The sequence below is a fragment of the Oryctolagus cuniculus genome, chromosome 5 (genome assembly GCF_051225735.1).
Source record: "Oryctolagus cuniculus isolate XC-2025 breed Fujian yellow rabbit chromosome 5, ASM5122573v1, whole genome shotgun sequence".
Taxonomy (NCBI): domain Eukaryota; kingdom Metazoa; phylum Chordata; class Mammalia; order Lagomorpha; family Leporidae; genus Oryctolagus; species Oryctolagus cuniculus.
The window spans coordinates 10,657,270-10,676,397 of record NC_142871.1 but is presented as its reverse complement, the minus strand read 5'-3'; the positions used below and the strand labels follow the sequence as shown (position 1 = coordinate 10,676,397).

Below are 19,128 nucleotides of genomic sequence, written 5' to 3'. Positions count from 1 at the left end.
GCAGGAGCTGTGCTGATCTGAAGCCAGAAACCAGGTGCTTCTTCCCAGTCTCCCATGCAGGTACAAGGGCCCAAGGACTTGGGCCATCTTCTACTGCTTTCCCAGGCCACAGCAGAGAGCTGGATTGGAAGTGGAGCAGCTGGGACTCGAACTAGCACCCACATGGAATGCCGGCACTGCAGGTAGCAGCTTTACCCACTACGCCACAGTGCCAGCCCCCCAAAAATAAATTTTTTAAAAAATCACATAACATCCATGCTTAATAAACCTATTTACGAAAACAGTAAACATAAATATTCCATATAATTAAGTGTTCCACTCAAATGTCTTTAGTTTCATTTTATTTAGAAGGCAGAGCAAATGTGCTTCCATCTGCTGATTCACTCCCCAGATGCCCAGGACAGGCTGGGCAGGGCCAGGCCAAAGCCAGGAGTTTGGAACTCCAGCTGGGTCTCCATGTCGGTAGTAGTGACCAAGTAGTTGAGACATCATCTACTGCCTTCAAGGGTGCATATCAGCAGGAAGCTGGATAGGAAGTGGAGGAGATGAGAATTGAGCCAGGCTCTCTGAAATGAGAGGTGACCGTCCCAAGAGGTGGTAACTGCTACACCAAATGCCAACCCCTGTTGTGTTTTTGAGTTGTCTTATTTGTTATATTGACTTTTAGTGTCCAAAATGATAACTTAGTCATTAAAAAAAAAAAACACACAATAAAACCCTGTCCTATTTACTAAGAATGATCAATGGTTACTTTAAAAAATTAAAGCCATGGGAAAGTTTGTTAGTTTGTTTTATAAACAAGTAAGTTTCTTCCAAACAAAACAAAACATTTCTTCTCATGCTGTTTATTTAAAATTCTCCTTGTGTATAGAAATCATAAATGTTTATCTTGCAAAACAGATTTTCAGTGTGCTTATAAGGTCCCCTTGTGGGAGGGAGGACATACAGTAATCTGCAGCAGGAACAATGCCCAGCAAAGTTTGGATTCTGGAAGCAGTTTTCTGTTCCATTTTTATTTAATATAAATATGGGCTGGCCAATTATGGAAAGAAGCTGAATGATGGCACTTGAAGGAGAAGTTCTTCTACCCCTCTCTTTTGTTTCCACTCCACAATCTGGCTGTCACTCTGGGCACTGTCACAAAGACTCTGCCCTTGCTGGAAGCTGGTGTAGGGAGGGCGTCCCAGCCCTCCGCAAAGCCTGGTCCTCCTGCAGGCCTGATCTCAGCTGCATGCCTTATTAACTCACCCGGTGACCTCTGCTCCCCCAGACGAGCTGTGGGAGCCCCCGTGACATCAGTGATGTGGGACTTGAATGGGTGTGCCACAAATGCTGATTCAGCCTTTCTCCTCCTTTCAACATGAGCAAAGGTGCTAAGCCTCATTTTGAGGATTTATTGGTGTCAGTGACACTTTAGAGACCACTCTGCTTATCAGACTAATAGCCCCATGGAAGCTGATAGTCTGTTTTGGCCTTAGAAGCCTAAAATCCTGCTAATTTCTTCCCTGGAACCCTCTCCCCTCCCCACCCCCAGTCTTTTCATGCTAGGATTGTAGTCAGGCTTAAAATCTGATGCTGTGTGTAGGACAGCCAGGATGTGCTCAGGTCACTGAGGGGTGTGTGTGTGTGTGTGTGTGTGTGTAAAAATTGCAAGTTTGCAATTATTACTGATTTTATTAAAAAGTTAGATTTTAATACCATCTTTTTTGACAGTTTAACCTCAATTTGACATGGTTTTTCTAAGAAACTTATTTTTCATAAATATTTTAGGAAGATTTAATGAAGTTATATTTAATTTCTTTTTCGTGATCCCTGGAGATTTTGTTTGGATATTTGGGGAGAATCATGCTTTGGTTGGTTTTTATTTTAGCTTGTAGGAGATGAAAATTACATAAGCAGTCCAAGTATCATTGTAGATGAGGTGCTAAGTAAGTTGTAATAAGCACCAGAGGACATAAGGATGTGTTTAATCTCGAAGCTGCATGATGATTTTTGTGTTGTGAAAGGTTAGCTTTTCAGTTGCAAGACTTAATTACTTTTTTAAATGAATATTTCATAACGGTTATTTTTTTCATTGACTATTCAGCTACATACGTGTTCCATTCCCCTTGTGGTAGACGTAGAGCAGCTGGGACATAGAGCAGTTTCTGTTTTTTAAAAATATTTTTTAAAGGTTCAAAATAACAACATAATTCAGCATTGACATCCCTGCGATGGCTTTGTTGTTCTCAATCTGGAATGTGGGGGCACAGTTTATTTTATTCATTTATCTGGGGACTTCCAGCCCTCCAGGGACTCCGGTCTCCTTCCAGACACACTGCGTCGTGCTGCAGGAGCTGAGTCTGTCTTGTTCACCCTCCCTCTACTTTATCTCAACAGTGTGCACGGTGGGTGTCATTTAACAGAAACTACTGTTGGTTATTTCGAGGTTGCTCTGCCCAGTTTCACAAAGGTTAATGGAATTAACTAAATCTGCATTCAATCCGCAAATAAGTATTGATAGTTGTAGAAAGCATAGATTAAATTTCTATTAATATAAAAAAATAGTGGTTTCAAGTTAGAGGAAGAGTTACTGTCATACCAATAGGAACAACCTTAATAGCATCTTTTCGTAGCTCTCTTATATGAAATTCAGTTTTGAAATTTTAGAACCTAATGTAGTATTGTGCTTTGCTGATATTTTGGAGGGGGGGTTGTGAACAATAAATTTATTTTATTGTCAGCTTGATAATCCAGATGTCTCATTCAAATGCACATTTGCCATTTAGTGTAGACCATGGGAAAAATTAATTTATTTTCCCCAAGTTCTGAGAATTTTTGAGTGAGACTTTAAAAAGTTCATCTTTTTTGAAAGGTCTTCCTTTGCCGTTGGTTCACCCACCAATGGCCGCCGCGGCTGGTGCGCTGCGGCCAGCGCACCGCGCTGATCCGAAGGCAGGAGCCAGGTACTTCTCCTGGTCTCCCATGGGGTGCAGGGCCCAAGCACTTGGGCCATCCTCCACTGCACTCCCTGGCCACAGCAGAGGGCTGGCCTGGAAGAGGGGCAACCGGGACAAAATCCGGTGCCCTGACCGGGACTAGAACCCGGTGTGCCGGTGCTGCAAGGTGGAGGATTAGCCTAATGAGCCACGGCGTCGGCCAAAAAAGTTCATCTTCAAAATGTAGGCAGTGTTGGGGCTAGCGCTGTGACATAGTGGGAAACACCGCCGCCTGCAGTGCTGGCATACCATATGCACTCCAGTTTGAGTCCTGGCTGCTCCACTGCTGATCTAGCTCTCTGCTATGGCCTGGGAAAGCAGTGAAGATATCCCAAATCCTTGGGCCCTGCACCTGCATGGGAGACTGGAAGAAGCTCCTGGCTGCAGATCGGCTTAGCTCCACCTGTTTCGGCCAGTTGAGGAGTGAATCAGTGGATGGATGACCTCTCTCTCTGTCTCTGTAACTCTGACTTTCAAATACATAAATAAATCTTTAGAAAATAATAAAATAAAATGTAGGCAGTATATAATTATTCTAATTTTGGGGCATATTATTTTCTGTATGCTTTGCTCTTGTTTGCTTATTGTTGATGCAGTTCCAGCAGTTGCAGGGCCCACTTCTCCTAGCCTCCATGATGTGAGCATGTGCTGCCTGTTTCCTTTCCGGTCAGTGTGTCTACTGGTAATTTACCATTCAACCAGATAGACCCCTAGCCAAACACATTTCTTGGTTAGTTTGAAATTAACATTAAGATTTTATAGTGGGCTGGTGATACTGGTACATGGCTATCCACAGTATACTAAGATTTAAGAAGATACATGTTAAAATCTAGTTCATTTTCTTATTTTGATGGTGTAAATGCTTTGAAAATTATTTATTCATTTTGAAAGGAAAGACAGACAACTCTCCCACTCACTGGTTCATTCCCCAGATGGCATGCAACAACCAGGGTTGGGCCTGGCAGAAGCCAGGAGCCTGAAACTTTTTTCTGACCAAGATCCAAGTACTTTAGCTGTCACCTGCTGCCTTCTATGGTGCACACTGGCAGGAAACTGGATTGGAAGTGGAGAAGCAGGGACCTGAACCCAGGGGCTGCTCTGCCCCCATGGCCACTCCCAGTGTAAATGCTTAGAAGTTGTGGCTTCAGTTTCTGGAAAATGTTACAGCAACACAAACATAGGTGACTTTTTATGGCTTCTCTTTCTAGCTCTTTTAATATCTCAATCCATTTCCTTTTTCTCTGTCTTTGCTCTCTGTTAATGTTGACAATAATTTCTTTTTAATTGCCTTGATAAGGAATTTTATATGTGCCATCATTAGAGACATATAAACCTAGTCTTTTAGCATAGTTTGAAATGTTCATAGTATTACTGTCTTTCAAAATCTTCCTTATATGTAAACATTGGAAGGTGTGCATTGCTGAATACAGTTTAGTTATACACACATGTATAAACATATTCTCATTAAATAAGAATATTCACTGGCATTGAAACACGAATCACCATAGGAAGAGTCATTAAATAGGTATGAAAAAGTTATGAAGATAAATCAGCTGTCATCCGTCAGGTTAATGAGTAATTTGGAAATGGTTTTCTTCTACTGATACTTCCCTCTTTTGACTGATTTCCGTAGTTCTGTGAATGATGAGTAAGAGAGAGGGAACAGGGAGAGAAAGTATGTGTACTTCTGCATTTCATACAGGCTTTATCATTTTAAAACATAAAACATTAATTTACTGTATATATTTCATTTGAAAAGATTTCCAGTTTTTTATTATTGAGTAAATTGTAAGTCATATTCTTATTATCACCACTCTGGGTTTTAGACTTTTCTGACTGTATTTAAAATTGTTTGATCATTCAGTTGAAATTATCCTTAGATATGAATTACTTGTATCTGAATGAGATGCTATCTGAACCTACTTTTGAGGGGTTTGGTTATTTCCAAAATGGAGGTAAGATTCACAAGAAATTTAGATTTTCTCAATAAAGTAGCTCAATTTCAAAATTTATTTTTCTGTCAGTGAAGTAAATTTTTGTAGTGGATGTATGCAAAGTTCAGATTTGTGTAGAGCTCTGGACCCTGAATTTCTCTCTTGTTCATCATGTCCTGGGAACGCCTGTCCCACTGCTCACCTTGGGTTACTCGCGACCTTCCCCAGTCCCTGTGTTCTCTCTGAGCCTGCTGGATGGGAGTACCTGGCGGCCTTGGGCTGCAGCCTGCCCCTCCTCACAGTCGGCACTCTCCCCAGGTCTGATAGGTTCCATACACACCTTATCTGGACTATTGCACATCAATGCAGAATGATAGTTATTTAAAAAAAAAATAATAACTTGCGGGGCTGGTGCTGTGGTGTAGTAGGTTAAGCCTCCCCCTGTGGCCCGGCATCTCATATGGGCACTGGTTCTAGTCCCAGCTGCTCCACTCTTTCTGAGTCTCTACTAATATGCCTGGGAAAGCAGTGGAAGATGGCCTAAGTGCTTGGGCTCCTGAACCCACATACGTAGGAGACCCAGAAGAAGCTCCTGACTCTTGGCTTCAGCTCAGCCCAGGACTGGCCATTGTGGCTATTTGGGGAGTGAGACAATGGATGGAAGGCCCCTCTCTCTGTCTCTCCCTCTCTCTGTGTGTAACTCTGCTTCTCAAATAACTAAATAAGTCTTTTTAAAAAATTTTGAAAGACAGAGAAAGAGAGACACAAAGAGACAGAAGGGCAGAGCTCCCAATGCTGGCTCCCTCCCCAGATGCTGGCAGCAGCCAGCCCGGCCCAGGCTGGAGCTGGGAACTCCATCCAGCTCCTGCAGAAGGTGCTGTGGAGCGCCTGTGTCCATGCAGGTCTCCTGTGTGCATGTCGGGAACCCAAGCGGTTGGGCTATCACCTGCTACCTCCCAGGACGCTGAAATCAGCAGCAATTTTTATTTTTATTTATTTGCCTATGAGAGAGAGAGAGAGAGAGAGAGAGAGAGAGAGAGAGAGGTTTCCCATTCTCTGCTTCACTCCCTGATGTGGCCAGGTAAAGCCAGGGCAGGGCACTCAATCCAGGCCTCACACATGGCAAAGACTCAGTTACTTGAGGTGGCTGGCATCTGCTGCCTCCCATGATGTCCATTTAGTGGGGAGCTAGAATGGAGAGCAGCGCCAGGACTTGAGCCCGGGCACTCCGACATGGGATGCTAGTTTCCAAGTGAGCGCCAAACCTTTGCCTTGGTAGCCAGTGTTTTAATGTTAGGACTGACTTTTTTTTTTTAAAAGAGAGTTTTATATAGAGAGGGGTTTTCCATCTTCTGGTTCACTCCCCCAAATGGCTGCAATCATCGGAGCTGGGCTAGTCCAAAACCAGGAGCCAGGACCTTCTTTTGCGTCTCCTTTGTGGGCCTGGGGGCCCAAGCACTTGGGCCATCTTCCACTGTGTTCCTAGGTGCATTAGCAGGGAGCTGAATTGGAAGTGGGGCAGCCGGGACTTGAACCAGTGCCCATTTGGATGCACGGCAGTTGGCAGCTTAATCTGCAGTGCCACAGTGATCTACCCAAAGCTTTTATAGATTGGTAAAAAATATTTGAAGATTCTGTTCATTCTTTCTGCAGTTACTTTAAAAAGTGAGGGGAAATGGGAAATCAAGAATGACATTATTAATGATGAGAAACCTCTGAAAAAGTAATACTGAGAAGTGAAACATTTGGAGAAAGTATGGAAAATCTTTGTTTTAGTTGGATCTTTGCAAGAAGTAAATCCTCATTGACATGATGTTTTAGAAGGCACAATGTAGATTAAGCATTTGTTTTTCTTCTTCATTGTTCTCATCCTGCTTGTCATCATTCTCTCTGGGGGCAGAAGCCCACCTGCCTCCCCTGGTGTCGAGCTGTTGCTCTGTGGTCATGGCCTGTCTTCAGAATTGTTCTGTGTGCTGCAGAACTAGTTGGTATCGCAGCCTGCTGGGCAGCTGGATTTGGGCTAGAATCCTGGCACCACCACTTCTAGTTCTGTGCCTGGAGCAACTCATTTAACTGTTTTCTGGACCAGTTTGTTGTGCCCCAAATGGGAGAAAGGGTCCTTCCTCGCTGGGTTGTTGTCAGCAGTATTTGAGATCCTGTACATACAGTTCCTCATTTTTGTTGTTGGTGGCTGCTTGGAGTGAAAGACACATCTGGGAGCAGACTGAATGGAGTCCATACACCTGCGGAGGTGGGTGCTGGGTAGGTGCTCAGTGTGCAGCTGGGTGACCTTGACCCTGGAAGGAAGTGCTTCAGCAAAGGCATTGGCTTCTGGTCAGATGGTTTGATGGGGTCGAAATTCTTCATAGTTAACTTGAACTCAGTGTATTTCTGAAAAATTCATTCTGGATTCTATGTGACTTAGAGATGAACTGGAGTAATATAGGTTATTTGTAAAGTATTTCAAGAATGAACACTGGGTAGAAACATACCCTGCTGTTCCTATCTCAGTAGGTTTATTGTATCTGTGTGAGTCAGTCAGCACACTTACCCAGAAAGTATTCCAGGTAACTGCAAGTTTATGTTGGGAGTAAGTCTGCTAACGCAGGGTGCAGTCCTGTCCCTTCCCCTGGGGATGCTGCGGGCTCTGTCCTGCAGCCCCTCTGTTGGGAGTAAGTCTGCTAACATAAGGTACAGTCCTATCCCTTCTCCTGGGGATGCTGCGGGCTCTGTCCTGCAGCCCCTCTGTTGGGAGTAAGTCTGCTAACGCAGGGTGCAGTCCTATCCCTTCCCCTGGGGATGCTGCAGGCTCTGTCCTGCAGCCCCTCTGTTGGGAGTAAGTCTGCTAACGCAGGGTACAGTCCTGTCCCTTCCCCTGGGGATGCTGCGGGCTCTGTCCTGCAGCCCCTCTGTTGGGAGTAAGTCTGCTAACGCAGGGTAGAGTCCTATCCCTTCCCCTGGGGATGCTGCGGGCTCTGTCCTGCAGCCCCTCTGTTGGGAGTAAGTCTGCTAACGCAGGGTGCAGTCCTGTCCCTTCCCCTGGGGATGCTGCGGGCTCTGTCCTGCAGCCCCTCCCTGCAGTGGGGCTGCCCTGTCTTAAGGCAGCCAGTGGAGAAGGGGGCGCATCCTGAGTCCAGATCGCACACAGCTCACCTGATAGGCGTGGGGAGCAGGATGTTTCTGCAGGAAGTTTATGAAGCGGCGTCAGGAGAAAATGTGGGGCCTCACGATAATACATTTAATAGTTACCCAAAGCCCAAATTAATTAGCCACACCAACCTTATTCGTATGGCAGCAGTTTTTAATCTGTAACCTTAGATGTGGAACAATGAAATTGAGCTTTATGTGGCCAGGAAAACCTAGACTCTGCCACATTTATAGAAATAGAAATGTAGAAGCATACTTAGGCATTATGTTCTGATTTTCTAAAGAACAAACACTAATAACTTAGAGGGCTGTGTAATTTCCATTTGTTTTCTTCCATCTTAATTTTTCATTCTATAATGCCTTTTTACACTGATTGGAGTTAGACAAACCAACTCTAGGTTAAAGCAGTTTATACTTGTAAAGTAATGGCTGCCTTTTCAGTGTTGATTAGTGAACTGTAGAATGTAGAATTTTGTGTTTACTTGCTAAGACTAAAAGCATCAAATTTTTAGATTAAAAATGTTTAAAAATCAAAAATTGCCTTTGATAGCAGTCTTTTAAACTGTTAGCATTTTATTCTCTTCCATCTCACTTAAAATGTGCTTTATTTAACCACGATCGTCCAGTAAGTCTGCCATGACATCTTAAATTTTAGAATATTAAAAACAGTTTTTTCACAACTGTTCTAATCCTATTTCATTAGCATTGTCACACTTTTTTGTGATGTGCAAACAACACTAAAAGGAGACCTCCTTTTGGGTTATAGAATCACTGCTCGTGTCTAATGGTACAAAAGCTCGGAGATCCAGAGTTCCTTTGGGTTATGTCTCTCCTCACCCCACCTCCTGTGCTCACTGTGCTGAGCGCGCAGAGTTCCCTCTGATGAGGGAGTGTCCACTAAATGCTGGACCTGGCTGTCCTGCAGCCTGTGTAGGCGCCTTGGTCTCCAGTGGAGAATTGTAATTTTGCCCCAGGCTGTACTTTGTGTGGATCCTGAGTTTTCTTCTTGATTATTGTGGTTAATTTTTATATGCATGGATAGTTTCTCTCTTTAAAAATCTTTTCCTTGTAGAACATTTTCTGCAGGGTTTGTGTTGGCTGGTTTAGGTGTGACTTCCCAAAGGCACTCGCTGAAAACATGGTTTTATTCATTCAGGGATTGACAGTACCCAGGACTTTAGGAGAGACAGAAGAGAAAATACGAGGGAACAAAGTGAAAACTGTAGTAGCTTTGGGATTTTGAGGTTTTACTGTGGACACGTTTCAGTTATAGCTGTATACATTTGATATTTTTAATAATCTGAATAAAGATGTGCAGTCTAAAGTTCAGCTGGACCACAGTTCTGGATTTTAAACCTGTAAACTCTTCCCTGGACATTAGCTGGGTGCGCATTGGAATCACAAAGCTGTAACTCATGCTTCCTAGTTTCTCCCCAGGGATGCATTATTGACTCCTCTCTGCAGCACTCTGAATGTTAAAACACACTGACTTATGATTATCAGATGGTTTTGTTGTTATAGTCAGTAACTAATCTTGCTGGCCAAGGTCCCTGAAAGGCTAATTGTGTGACAGTGGAGAGGAATGTGTTGTGATTTTGCCTAAGAATGGAAAGGATAAAGGTTAAATTCTTACTGAAAACATAACAGAGCAAAAACCCACCTGGATGTTATTCTCTGCCAACTTCTTAGCCTAAGAAGCATCTCTTTGTCGATTATTACTGAGATAATTAAAAAGCTGGGTTAAAAGCACCTGTAAGAATCTCCCACCTTTTATCTTAGCTTTTGTCCAGTGTTGGCCTGTTTATTTTAACTCCGGGGGTGACATCACCTGAAACAGAATTGGTTACTTTGCTTCCTGGTTAGCTGTTGCTGACGTGCACAGTGCTGCTACCAGTCTACCTTCCGGTCACTGTTCGTTCCACAGGTGGCAGAAGGAATTCAGCTCCGGGTACTTGATGCCCTCCGCTTTGTCTTTTGCCATTGCTATATATTTAATTTCCCCACGTGTTATAAACTCATTAAACATTTTATTTATCTGCCTATAGTCCCTTTGGTTGTTTTTACTTTTGGCTATTGTAAGTGGTTCTGCCAGGGACAGTCATGTGTGTGTAAGTCTTTCTACAGATGTAATGTTTTCATCTCTTGAGTAGATACCTAGGTGTGGAATTGTCTGGGGTACATAATTTGCTTCCAGCATTGTAAGAAACTGCTAGGAGCCAGTGCTGAGCAGTGGTTTAAGCCGTCACCTGCATTGCAGGCATCCTGTATCAGAGCACTGGCTCCTGGCTTGTTCTTCTGATCCTGCTCCCTGCTAATGCAACCGGGAAGGCAGCAGAAGACGGCACAAATGCTTGAGTCCCTGCCGCTCACGTGGGAGACCAGGGTGGAGGACCAGGCTCCTGGCTTCCGCCTGGCCCAGCCCTAGCCGTTGTGACCATTTGGGGACTGAACCAGTGGATAATTGAGAACCTCAAATTCCCACTATGGTCAGTTGTGGGGTAGGAAAAACCCTAAAAAGACACAGACTATGGCATAGCTTTTTGTTATATTACACATACACATACCCACATCTCAGCATTTCTGTCTTTTTCTATTCATAATTAGAATAAAATATTATCATTAAATGGCTATAAAGAAATTTTAAAGTAAATTTGAGGCTATAATTTTTTTAAAAAGTTACTTGTTTTTATTTATTTGAAAGGCAGGGTGTGTGGGGGGGGGGAATGAGAAGGGCTGGAGAGAGAAAGAGTCTGTGTCTGCAGCCTCTAGTTTACTCCCCAGGTGTCTTCAATGATGGGGCTGAAACTTGGAGCCATGAACTAAGTCTAGGTCTCCTGCACGAGTGGCAGGGATGTAAGTACTGGAACCATCACTGTCTGCGTTGGTAGGAGGCTGGAGCTGGGAGCCAATCCCACATACTCTGATGTACGAGCATGCTAACTCCTAGGCCAGACACTTGCCCCTGATGTTCTAACTGTTGAGATAAATAAGTAAACAACCAACACTATGTGTGGCTTGGTGGGTTAAGTAGCTGCCTGCAACACCAGCATCCCATGTAGGTGCTGGGTAGAGTCTCCACTGTTCCCCTTCTGATCCAGCTCCCTGCTAATATGCCTAAGACAGCAGCAGAAGGTAGCCTGAGAGTTTGGGGCCCTATCTCCCCCATGGGAGACCCAGACGGCTTTGACCTGGCATGTGGCCATTTAGGGGAGTGAGCCAGTGGATGGGAGATCTCACTGTCCTTCCCCCTTTCTCTGTGCCTTCCAAAAAATAAAACTTTAAAAAAATATATATTCATTAAATAAAAGTTTAAAAAAAGAATATATAGATAACATTTTTCTAGTTGCCTTTCTGAGATAACAGTCAGAGGTAAAATCCTTGTTCTTAATGTTGTAGACCATAATTCGATAAGGAATGTAATATTATTAGGAAAGCGTGAATCAAAAATGAGAGCTTGTATTGACTGAAGTTTGAAGAAGAGACTGAGGGGCATTTCAATTAAAAGATATTGGGTGTAAAAAAAAACCAAAAAATAAAACTTTTTTATAAAATATTAAGTGTATGCTTGCAAAACCATGTGTATGTATGTGTGTGTGTGTGTGTGTAGGGGTGTCATTCAAGACAAACCAAATCTCATTTTTCCTAATAGCAGGAATGATTTGGGAAGGTTGAAACTGTAAATTGAAATTAAATGCTATTAATTTTATGTGCTTCTAACCTCTGTGTAATAGTGTAAATTCACAGCTAAGTTCTGTTTAAGCCAGCAGTCAAAACAGTAGTTTCATTACCTAAAAGTGGAAAGACACATGCAGGAAGAGAGCAACATAGAAATTTACAAATGAAATCATCCTACCTATGCCGGTAACATGCGTTTGAAAGAATTGACAGGAACCAGTCAAGTGCAGGATTTGAGACTCAGAAGAGACGCCAGAGAACACTGAGTTAGTGCTTCATGCTAGTAACTTACAACCTCATTTGCCTACAGCAGCAGCCCTGAAGAACTCACTGTGACAGTGGAAGCGTTGAGCCGGTGCTGGCCGGTGTGACTGCCACTAGCCACGTGTAGCTGTGTCAACTTGAATTCATCAGCGTTAAACACATTTAAAATTTAATCCCTTAGTCACAGTAATGACATGCTGAGTGTCATTAGAATAGAGACTGGTTTCTATACTGCACAGCCCAAAATCTTAGACAAAACTTTTGATTTATATATTTATATATGCTCTACTGTGTGGAGCATGTAGTATGTTATAAAGTCTGTAGTCTATAAAATATGACATGTCTAGGATATAAAATGAGACACGTGACTATAATGTGTTAACTACTCTCAAGCAATAGCAGTAGTAACAGATTTCAACCAAATAAAATGTCACTTATTTATATGAATTTTCTATTTGCTTCTTCAAAAGAATCAAAATATAAACAGCTCAAAGCTTAAAATTTCAGCCTTTTTTTTTTTCAAATATTGTCACTGTCCCTGTTCCCCTCCCTCTTTTATAACAACTCCAGTTACATAGATTTTAGGCTTCCTGAAGTCTTTTCCCCTGTTTTATCTTTTCTTTCTATACTGTGTCTTCAATTTCAAGTCTACTAGATTTTTCTTCTATATTCTTTATGATCTGCCATTAAATTCATCCAGTGCATTTTTATGTGTGGAAGTTCAATTTGGATTATTTCATATGGTTTCTATATCTCTTATTGTCTTTTTAAAAAAGATTTACCTATTTATTTGAAAGGCAGAGTTAGAGAGAGATCGATCTTCCAAACGCTGGTTCACTCCCCAAATGTCTGCAGTGGCCGGAGCTGGGCCAATCTGCAGCCAGGGAGCCAGGAACAACTTCTCAATGTCCCATGTGGGTGGCAGGATCCCAAGCACGTGGGCCTTCCTCCAGTGCTTTCCCGGGCACACTAGCAGGAAGTGGACTGGAAGTTGAGCAGCCAGGACTTGAACTGGAGCCCATATGGAATGTGGCTTACCCCGCTACGCCGTGTCTCTTAGAATGTCTACTTCCTGAGCCTTTCTGAGCATGCAGCATGCAATTACAGAAACTGGTTTAATTCCGTCATCCTTGCCATTTCTGTGTGCCTTTCTGCTGATTGAGATTTCCCTTCATTTGGGTTTTATTTTCTTTCCTTTTTGCATTTCTGGTAGTTTCTGACTGGGTGCCCAGCATTGTGGATTTTGCCTTGACTGTTGAGTGTTTTTCTATTTAGTCCTCTAAGTGTCCTTGAACTTTGATCTGGGACCCAGTTTTATTACTTGGAAACAGCCTGATCCTTTTGGTCTGTGTGTGAAGCTTTATTGGATATGACCAGAGCAACCACATCTAACAGTTTAGAGGAAACTTCTTTCCAAGTCTCTGCACAGCTTTCCTGCTCTGTGTGACCTTCAGGCTTATCCTCTGTAAGCCTTTTGGACAAACAGTTTCTTCATACACAGGGCCAAGCATTGAGGGGGACCCAGACGTTTGAGTAGCTTCCCCGACAGGGCAGCCTCTTGGCATCTTTAACTCAGGGAGGCCCCGAGGTCGCCTGGCATCTACCTCCCTGCTCAGTAGCCTGGGGGCCCTCCGCATTTTTTGACTGACATTCAATGTCCTGAAGACTGTGGCATTGCATACTTTGCCCAGGGTGGTTGGTTTATTTAAGGGGGAAAGTAAATACAACACCTGTGATGGGAATGAGTATTGAGGAGCAGAATTTAAAGGAAGGAGGAAAGTACAGATTTCATCACTAGTACTGATGGGTTGTGTGTCTCTTCTATACGTTTTGTTATTGAATTTGAGTTTTACATTATAAACGTAGTGTTAGTCATTATCTAATTGACTTAATGATAGAATCCCATTGTGTGGTATGGAATCCTTCCCATCACTATCCCATCAAAAACTCTGCTTGTGTGATACACATTGTTAGATTGTTGTTGTAGATCATTATGTAAAAGTTATTTTTAATGTTTTGTTAGGTGGATTTTTGTTTAAAATCTTATCTTTCCATGGTAAGAGTTAATTTAACTCAAAAGAGAATACAACTTCTGGATTTTGTCAGTGTAAAAGGAATCATTTTCTTTGGAAAAATCATGACTGTTACTTCCAGCTGACTGTATCTAAATGTGATATATTACCTTTCTAGCTACATATTTCTTGGGCTTCCTTATGATAACAGAAGCAAACTGTGTTATTTTATTTGATCCAAATTTCTCTCCGTTTTCTGTCCAGATGGCAGCTGATTTAATTAAGTGTATATGATAATACGTCTACATTTTTGAAATGTTAAAAGTAATAAACCCATTTTAATGTTATTGAAATGCTTAATGAACGAAGTGAGATTTAAATGTCTTCAGTGCTTATGTCTACGTAGAATGAATAAGACTAGAATCCCAACTTTGCATGGGTGATCTATACCATATCTATACTGTGTTTAGATTTAGATGATATAAAAGTAAAACGATGCTGACATGCCAAGGAGGAAACTGTCCTTCCTGGGTCAGGTCCCAGTGAATCCTGTTTCCCTTGAACAGAATGTGCTGCTGAGCAAGCTGACTCAGCTTCCCACTCTCAGGTCTGCCATGGAAGACTTCTCCCTGGTGACAGGTGTGGAGGCTGGAAGGACAGGGCAGCGCTGCTGTTTTACTACTACTATAACTACTACTACTATTACTACTACTATTTTAATCTGTATTTATTTATTTCTGTTGCCAAAGGTATTGGAAATTACTACTTGCTCTACCTGAATTTAAGCTTGGCAGTGGCCCAGGATTGTTAGAGATTTGAATGAGATACAAACATAGATTTTTTTTAAAAAAGATTTATTTATTTGAAAAGGCAGAGCTCCAGAGAGAGGTGGAGACAGAGCTTCCATCCACTGGTTCACTCCCCAGATGGCCACAATAGTTGAAGCTGAGTTCATCTGAAGCCAGGAGCTTCTTCCGGGTCTCCCACTGGGGTGTAGGAATCCAAGCACTTGGGACATCTTCCATTGCTTTCCCAGGTCATTAGCAGAGAGCTGGATGGGAAGTGGAGTAGCTGGGACTTGAACCCAGTACCTATATGGGATGGTGGTATTGCAGGCAAGGGCTTTAACCCACTGTGCCACAGCGTTGGCCCCAAACATAGATTTTTAAAAAATCTTTAAAAAAAATGTGATTGCAGTATGACTTTCCCTTTTTATCTCCTCAGTCAAGACTTTTAAAAAGTATCTGTAATATTTTAGTATTTCACAGTAAACATTCATCAAAATCTCTTGTAGATCATAATCATAAAGTTGTTAAAACTTAATAAATCTGGAACAGATTTACTGAGCTCCTTTCTACATACCGAGCAACGTGCTAGTTATACGGAGATGAACTGCATGGTGCTTTTCCTTCAGCGTGTGTCTGCTTGAGTGACGAAGGCTCTCCACAATGCTGGCCACGGCATAACTCGGCTGGCTAGGCAGAGGTCGTGCACGAACCCAAGAGGGGCCTGTGCAGTGGCCTGGAGCCAGGCACATCCAGGAAGACGGGCATTTTCACAAGGGCATGCGTAGATCGTGGCTTACATTTTTAAAGGAACCCCATTTATTAATTTGGGGGGGGAGTCACAGAAATAATTTTGATTCTTTGGAAGAAACAATTCCCTGATAAACTGTTTAAAATAATATTTACTTTTATGCTTACATTTCAGAATAGACATCTCTGTCATCTTGGCAGTTGAGGGAAACCACTGTGTTTTGTTTGTTTAATTATGATTCAACAATAGCTGGAAAGGTATCCAATTCCTCGATACTTCTTGCGGGCGTGTTGTCCTCTTGAAGTCCGAAGAGTGACCAGTGCTGCTCTCACTGCTGGAGAGCATCAGGATGGTCTCTCCCTTTAAGACTGTGCAGGAGGGTAAGCTGCCACTTGGAGTGCCTGGGATCAAATCCTGCCTCTGCTTCCAGTCCAGCTTCCCGCTAATGTGCACCCTGGGAGGCAGCAGGTATCACCTGCTCGAGTACCCGGATGCCTGCTACGCGTGTGGGAGACCCAGAGAGAATCCCTGGCTCCTGCCTTTGGCCTCACCCAGCCCTGGTCATTGCAGGAAGATCTCTCTATGCCTTTCAAAATCAAGTGAGTAAACTTAAAAAAGAACATTGATAACACAGCCACAGTACCTTTGGACAGAATGGGCTCTGAAGTCAGGAGTGAGGGTCACTCAACGCTGAGTTAGCTGAATGAGAATGGTGGTCCTAGCCTGTCTCACGTCTAGGATACGGACTCGGGTTAGAAAACAAAAAGCAGTTGAAAGCATATATGTCCTTTTCTCCTAAGGTGAATTGTAACCCAAGTAATCTAAGATTAGGAGATAGACAAAATTTAGAAATGTCTAACTAATTTATAGTTTTTTTTAAATGAAGCTATCTTTTTATGTCTACATTTATATGTTGTAAAGTGTACCTATTGCCGCACTAGATGCTGTATTTTATTTTTAAAAATCTTCAATGCGGTGTTATTTAATGGTAAATTCAGTGACAATTACAGCCCTCTCTGTACGCTCTCTTTCCCATTCTTAACTGTCCTTCCAGTGTAACCCTATCTCAACTTTTGGTTAAGACTGTATTACAGTTACAGGATTAGCTCAATAGGCTAATCCTCCACCTGCGGTGCCGGCACACCAGGTTCTAGTCCCTGTCGGGGCGCCGGATTCTAGTCCTGGTTGCTCCTCTTCCAGTCTAGCTCTCTGCTGTGGCCCGGGAGTACAGTGGAGGATGGCCCAAGTGCTTGGGCCCTGCACCCCATGGGAGACCAGGAGAAGCACCTGGTTCCTGGCTTCGGATCAGCGCGGTGCGCTGTCCGTGGCGGCCATTGGAGGGTGAACCAATGACAAAAGGAAGACCTTTCTCTCTCTCTCTCACTGTCCACTCTGCCTGTCAAAAAATAAAAGTAAAAAAAGACTGTATTACAATTTTCATTATTATATTTTTAGAAGTATTGCTTTCAGAACTCAGCTGAGTATTATATTATACTGTAATCACATGTTCTTTCGTGGATAGCTTTTCGTGTTGCCAGGAGTTAGCAACTGATTCGTTTTCCCCACATGTTTATTTTCCCCCAATTTGATGCTTCATACTGTCCCACCTGTCAGCTGAATTTTCCTCCTCTCCTGCTCTGATCTGAGATGGTTATTGTCGCTCCCCGTCTTCATGGGGGAACGACACTAAACCCTGCCTAGGCTTCATATCCGAGTCACGGCACCATTATGTCGCTCCCCGTCTTCGTGGAGGAACGACACTAAGCCCTGCCTAGGCTTCATATCCGAGTCACGGCACCATTATGTCGCTCCCCCTCTTCATGGAGGAACGACACAGGACCCTGCGCTGTTCTTTCATCTGCTCGGCCCTCCCCGGGTTTGCTGCTGGTTCTTCCCGGGTTGGCTACTGTCCCTTCCACCTCCGTGGAAGGGCGGTTCCCCCTGGCCACTTTCCCCACTTCCGCAGGGGAGCGGCACACCGCCGGCCGGCTCTCTCGGGGGCTGCACAGGTGTTCCTTCAGATAGATGTTCCCCTTAGATGTTCCCTGGTGCATGCCGTCTCTCTCCTCCTTTATAGTCCTCCTCTGCCAATCCCAACTCGGCTGCCCACACGCCGAGCACGCTGCTCTCCTCCAATCAGGAGCAAGTCCTACAGTTTATTGGCTGAACTGGAGGCAGCTGTGTAGAAGCTGTTTACTTCTCTCCCAGCGCCATATTGTGGGAGAGCAGATGCATAGAATAAGTCTTAATTCCAGTAACTTAGTCTAGTCCGAGTTGCTCCCCACAGTTATTAACTGGTAAATGTGTACAGCTGCCCTAGTTTGTCCTTAAATGTTCATGGAAAATGTCTATTATGAGAAATTTATATTTTTAAAGGAAAAATATTTATAGGGGGTACGGCGCTGTGGTACCTCTCAAATATATAAATAAAATCTTAAAAATAATTTAGGGGTCAACAGCAGATAAAGCAGCTGCCTGCGATGCCATATCCCTTATGAGCACCAGGTTGAATCCCAGCTGCTCCACTTCCAGTTGAGTTCTCTACTAGTACTCCTGGGAAAGCAGTGGAAGATAGACTGTGCCCCTAGCTCCTGGCTTTGGTCTGGCCCAGTCCTGGCCATTGTGGTCATTTGGGGAATGAACCACTGGATGGAAAATCTCCCTCTCCCTGTCCCCTCTCTCCTCTCCCCTCTCCCCTCTCCCTCTCTCCCTCTCTCTTTTAACTCTACCTTTCAAATAAACAAATAATTCTTTGGGGGGAAAAATTTGTTAGGCAGGGATACAGATAGAAACAGAGAGAAAGAGTATCCTGGTTCACCCTGCAAACCCCTGGGGTGTTGGGGGAGCTGGGAAGCTGAGGAGCCAGGAGCTGGGAACTCAGTCCAGGTCTTCCAGGTGAGTGACAGGAATGCAGTGACTTGAGACTTCACCTGTGGCCTCCCGGGGTCTGCATTATTAGGGAAGTGGACATGGGAGTTGAGGCAGATATCAAACCAGGCACTCAAGATATGAGCTGAGGGCGTTTTAACTGCTAGGCATACCCACTCTTAACCTTGTCTTCTAATTCCATTTTCCCACAAACTTTTAAGTGCCCGCATCTGTATGGGCCTCATTTCCCTAATTACTTATCGTTTTGATCATATACATCCTTACGTATCTTCCTGAGAAAGTATGAGTGGGAGGTAAATGTTTTAGTTCTTCCATTTTTCTTCTAACTTTTAATTATTTGAAAGGGAGAGAGAGAGATGGAGAGAGAGAGAGAGGGAGGGAGGGAGAGAGAGAGAGAGAGAGGTGGAGGGAGAGAGAGATCTCCCATTTATTGTTTTTTGCCTGAAACAGCCAGGCCTGAGCCAGGCCAAAGCTAGGAGCCAGGAACTCAATCTGTTTCTCCCACTGTGGTTTGCAGGGACTAAGTACTTAAGCCATCACCTGCTGCCTCCAGGGGTGTCCATTAGCAGGAGGCCGGGATTCAGAGCAGAGCTGGACTCAAATCCAGTGCGGCACGTAGACATCCCCAGTGACCTTGTAACTTCTGTGTCTAACTCCTGTCCAGCCAGCACTTGCATTTTTTTAAAATGCTCC

The 19,128-nt window shown here is 43.5% G+C and overlaps 1 protein-coding gene across 19 annotated transcripts in view; it reads left to right on the top strand.

Annotated features, from left to right (window-relative positions):
- The window catches only part of ARID1B (AT-rich interaction domain 1B), a 444,025-nt gene that overhangs the window by 194,082 nt on the left and 230,815 nt on the right, over positions 1-19,128 (top strand). The gene's annotated exons all lie outside the window — the stretch shown is intronic.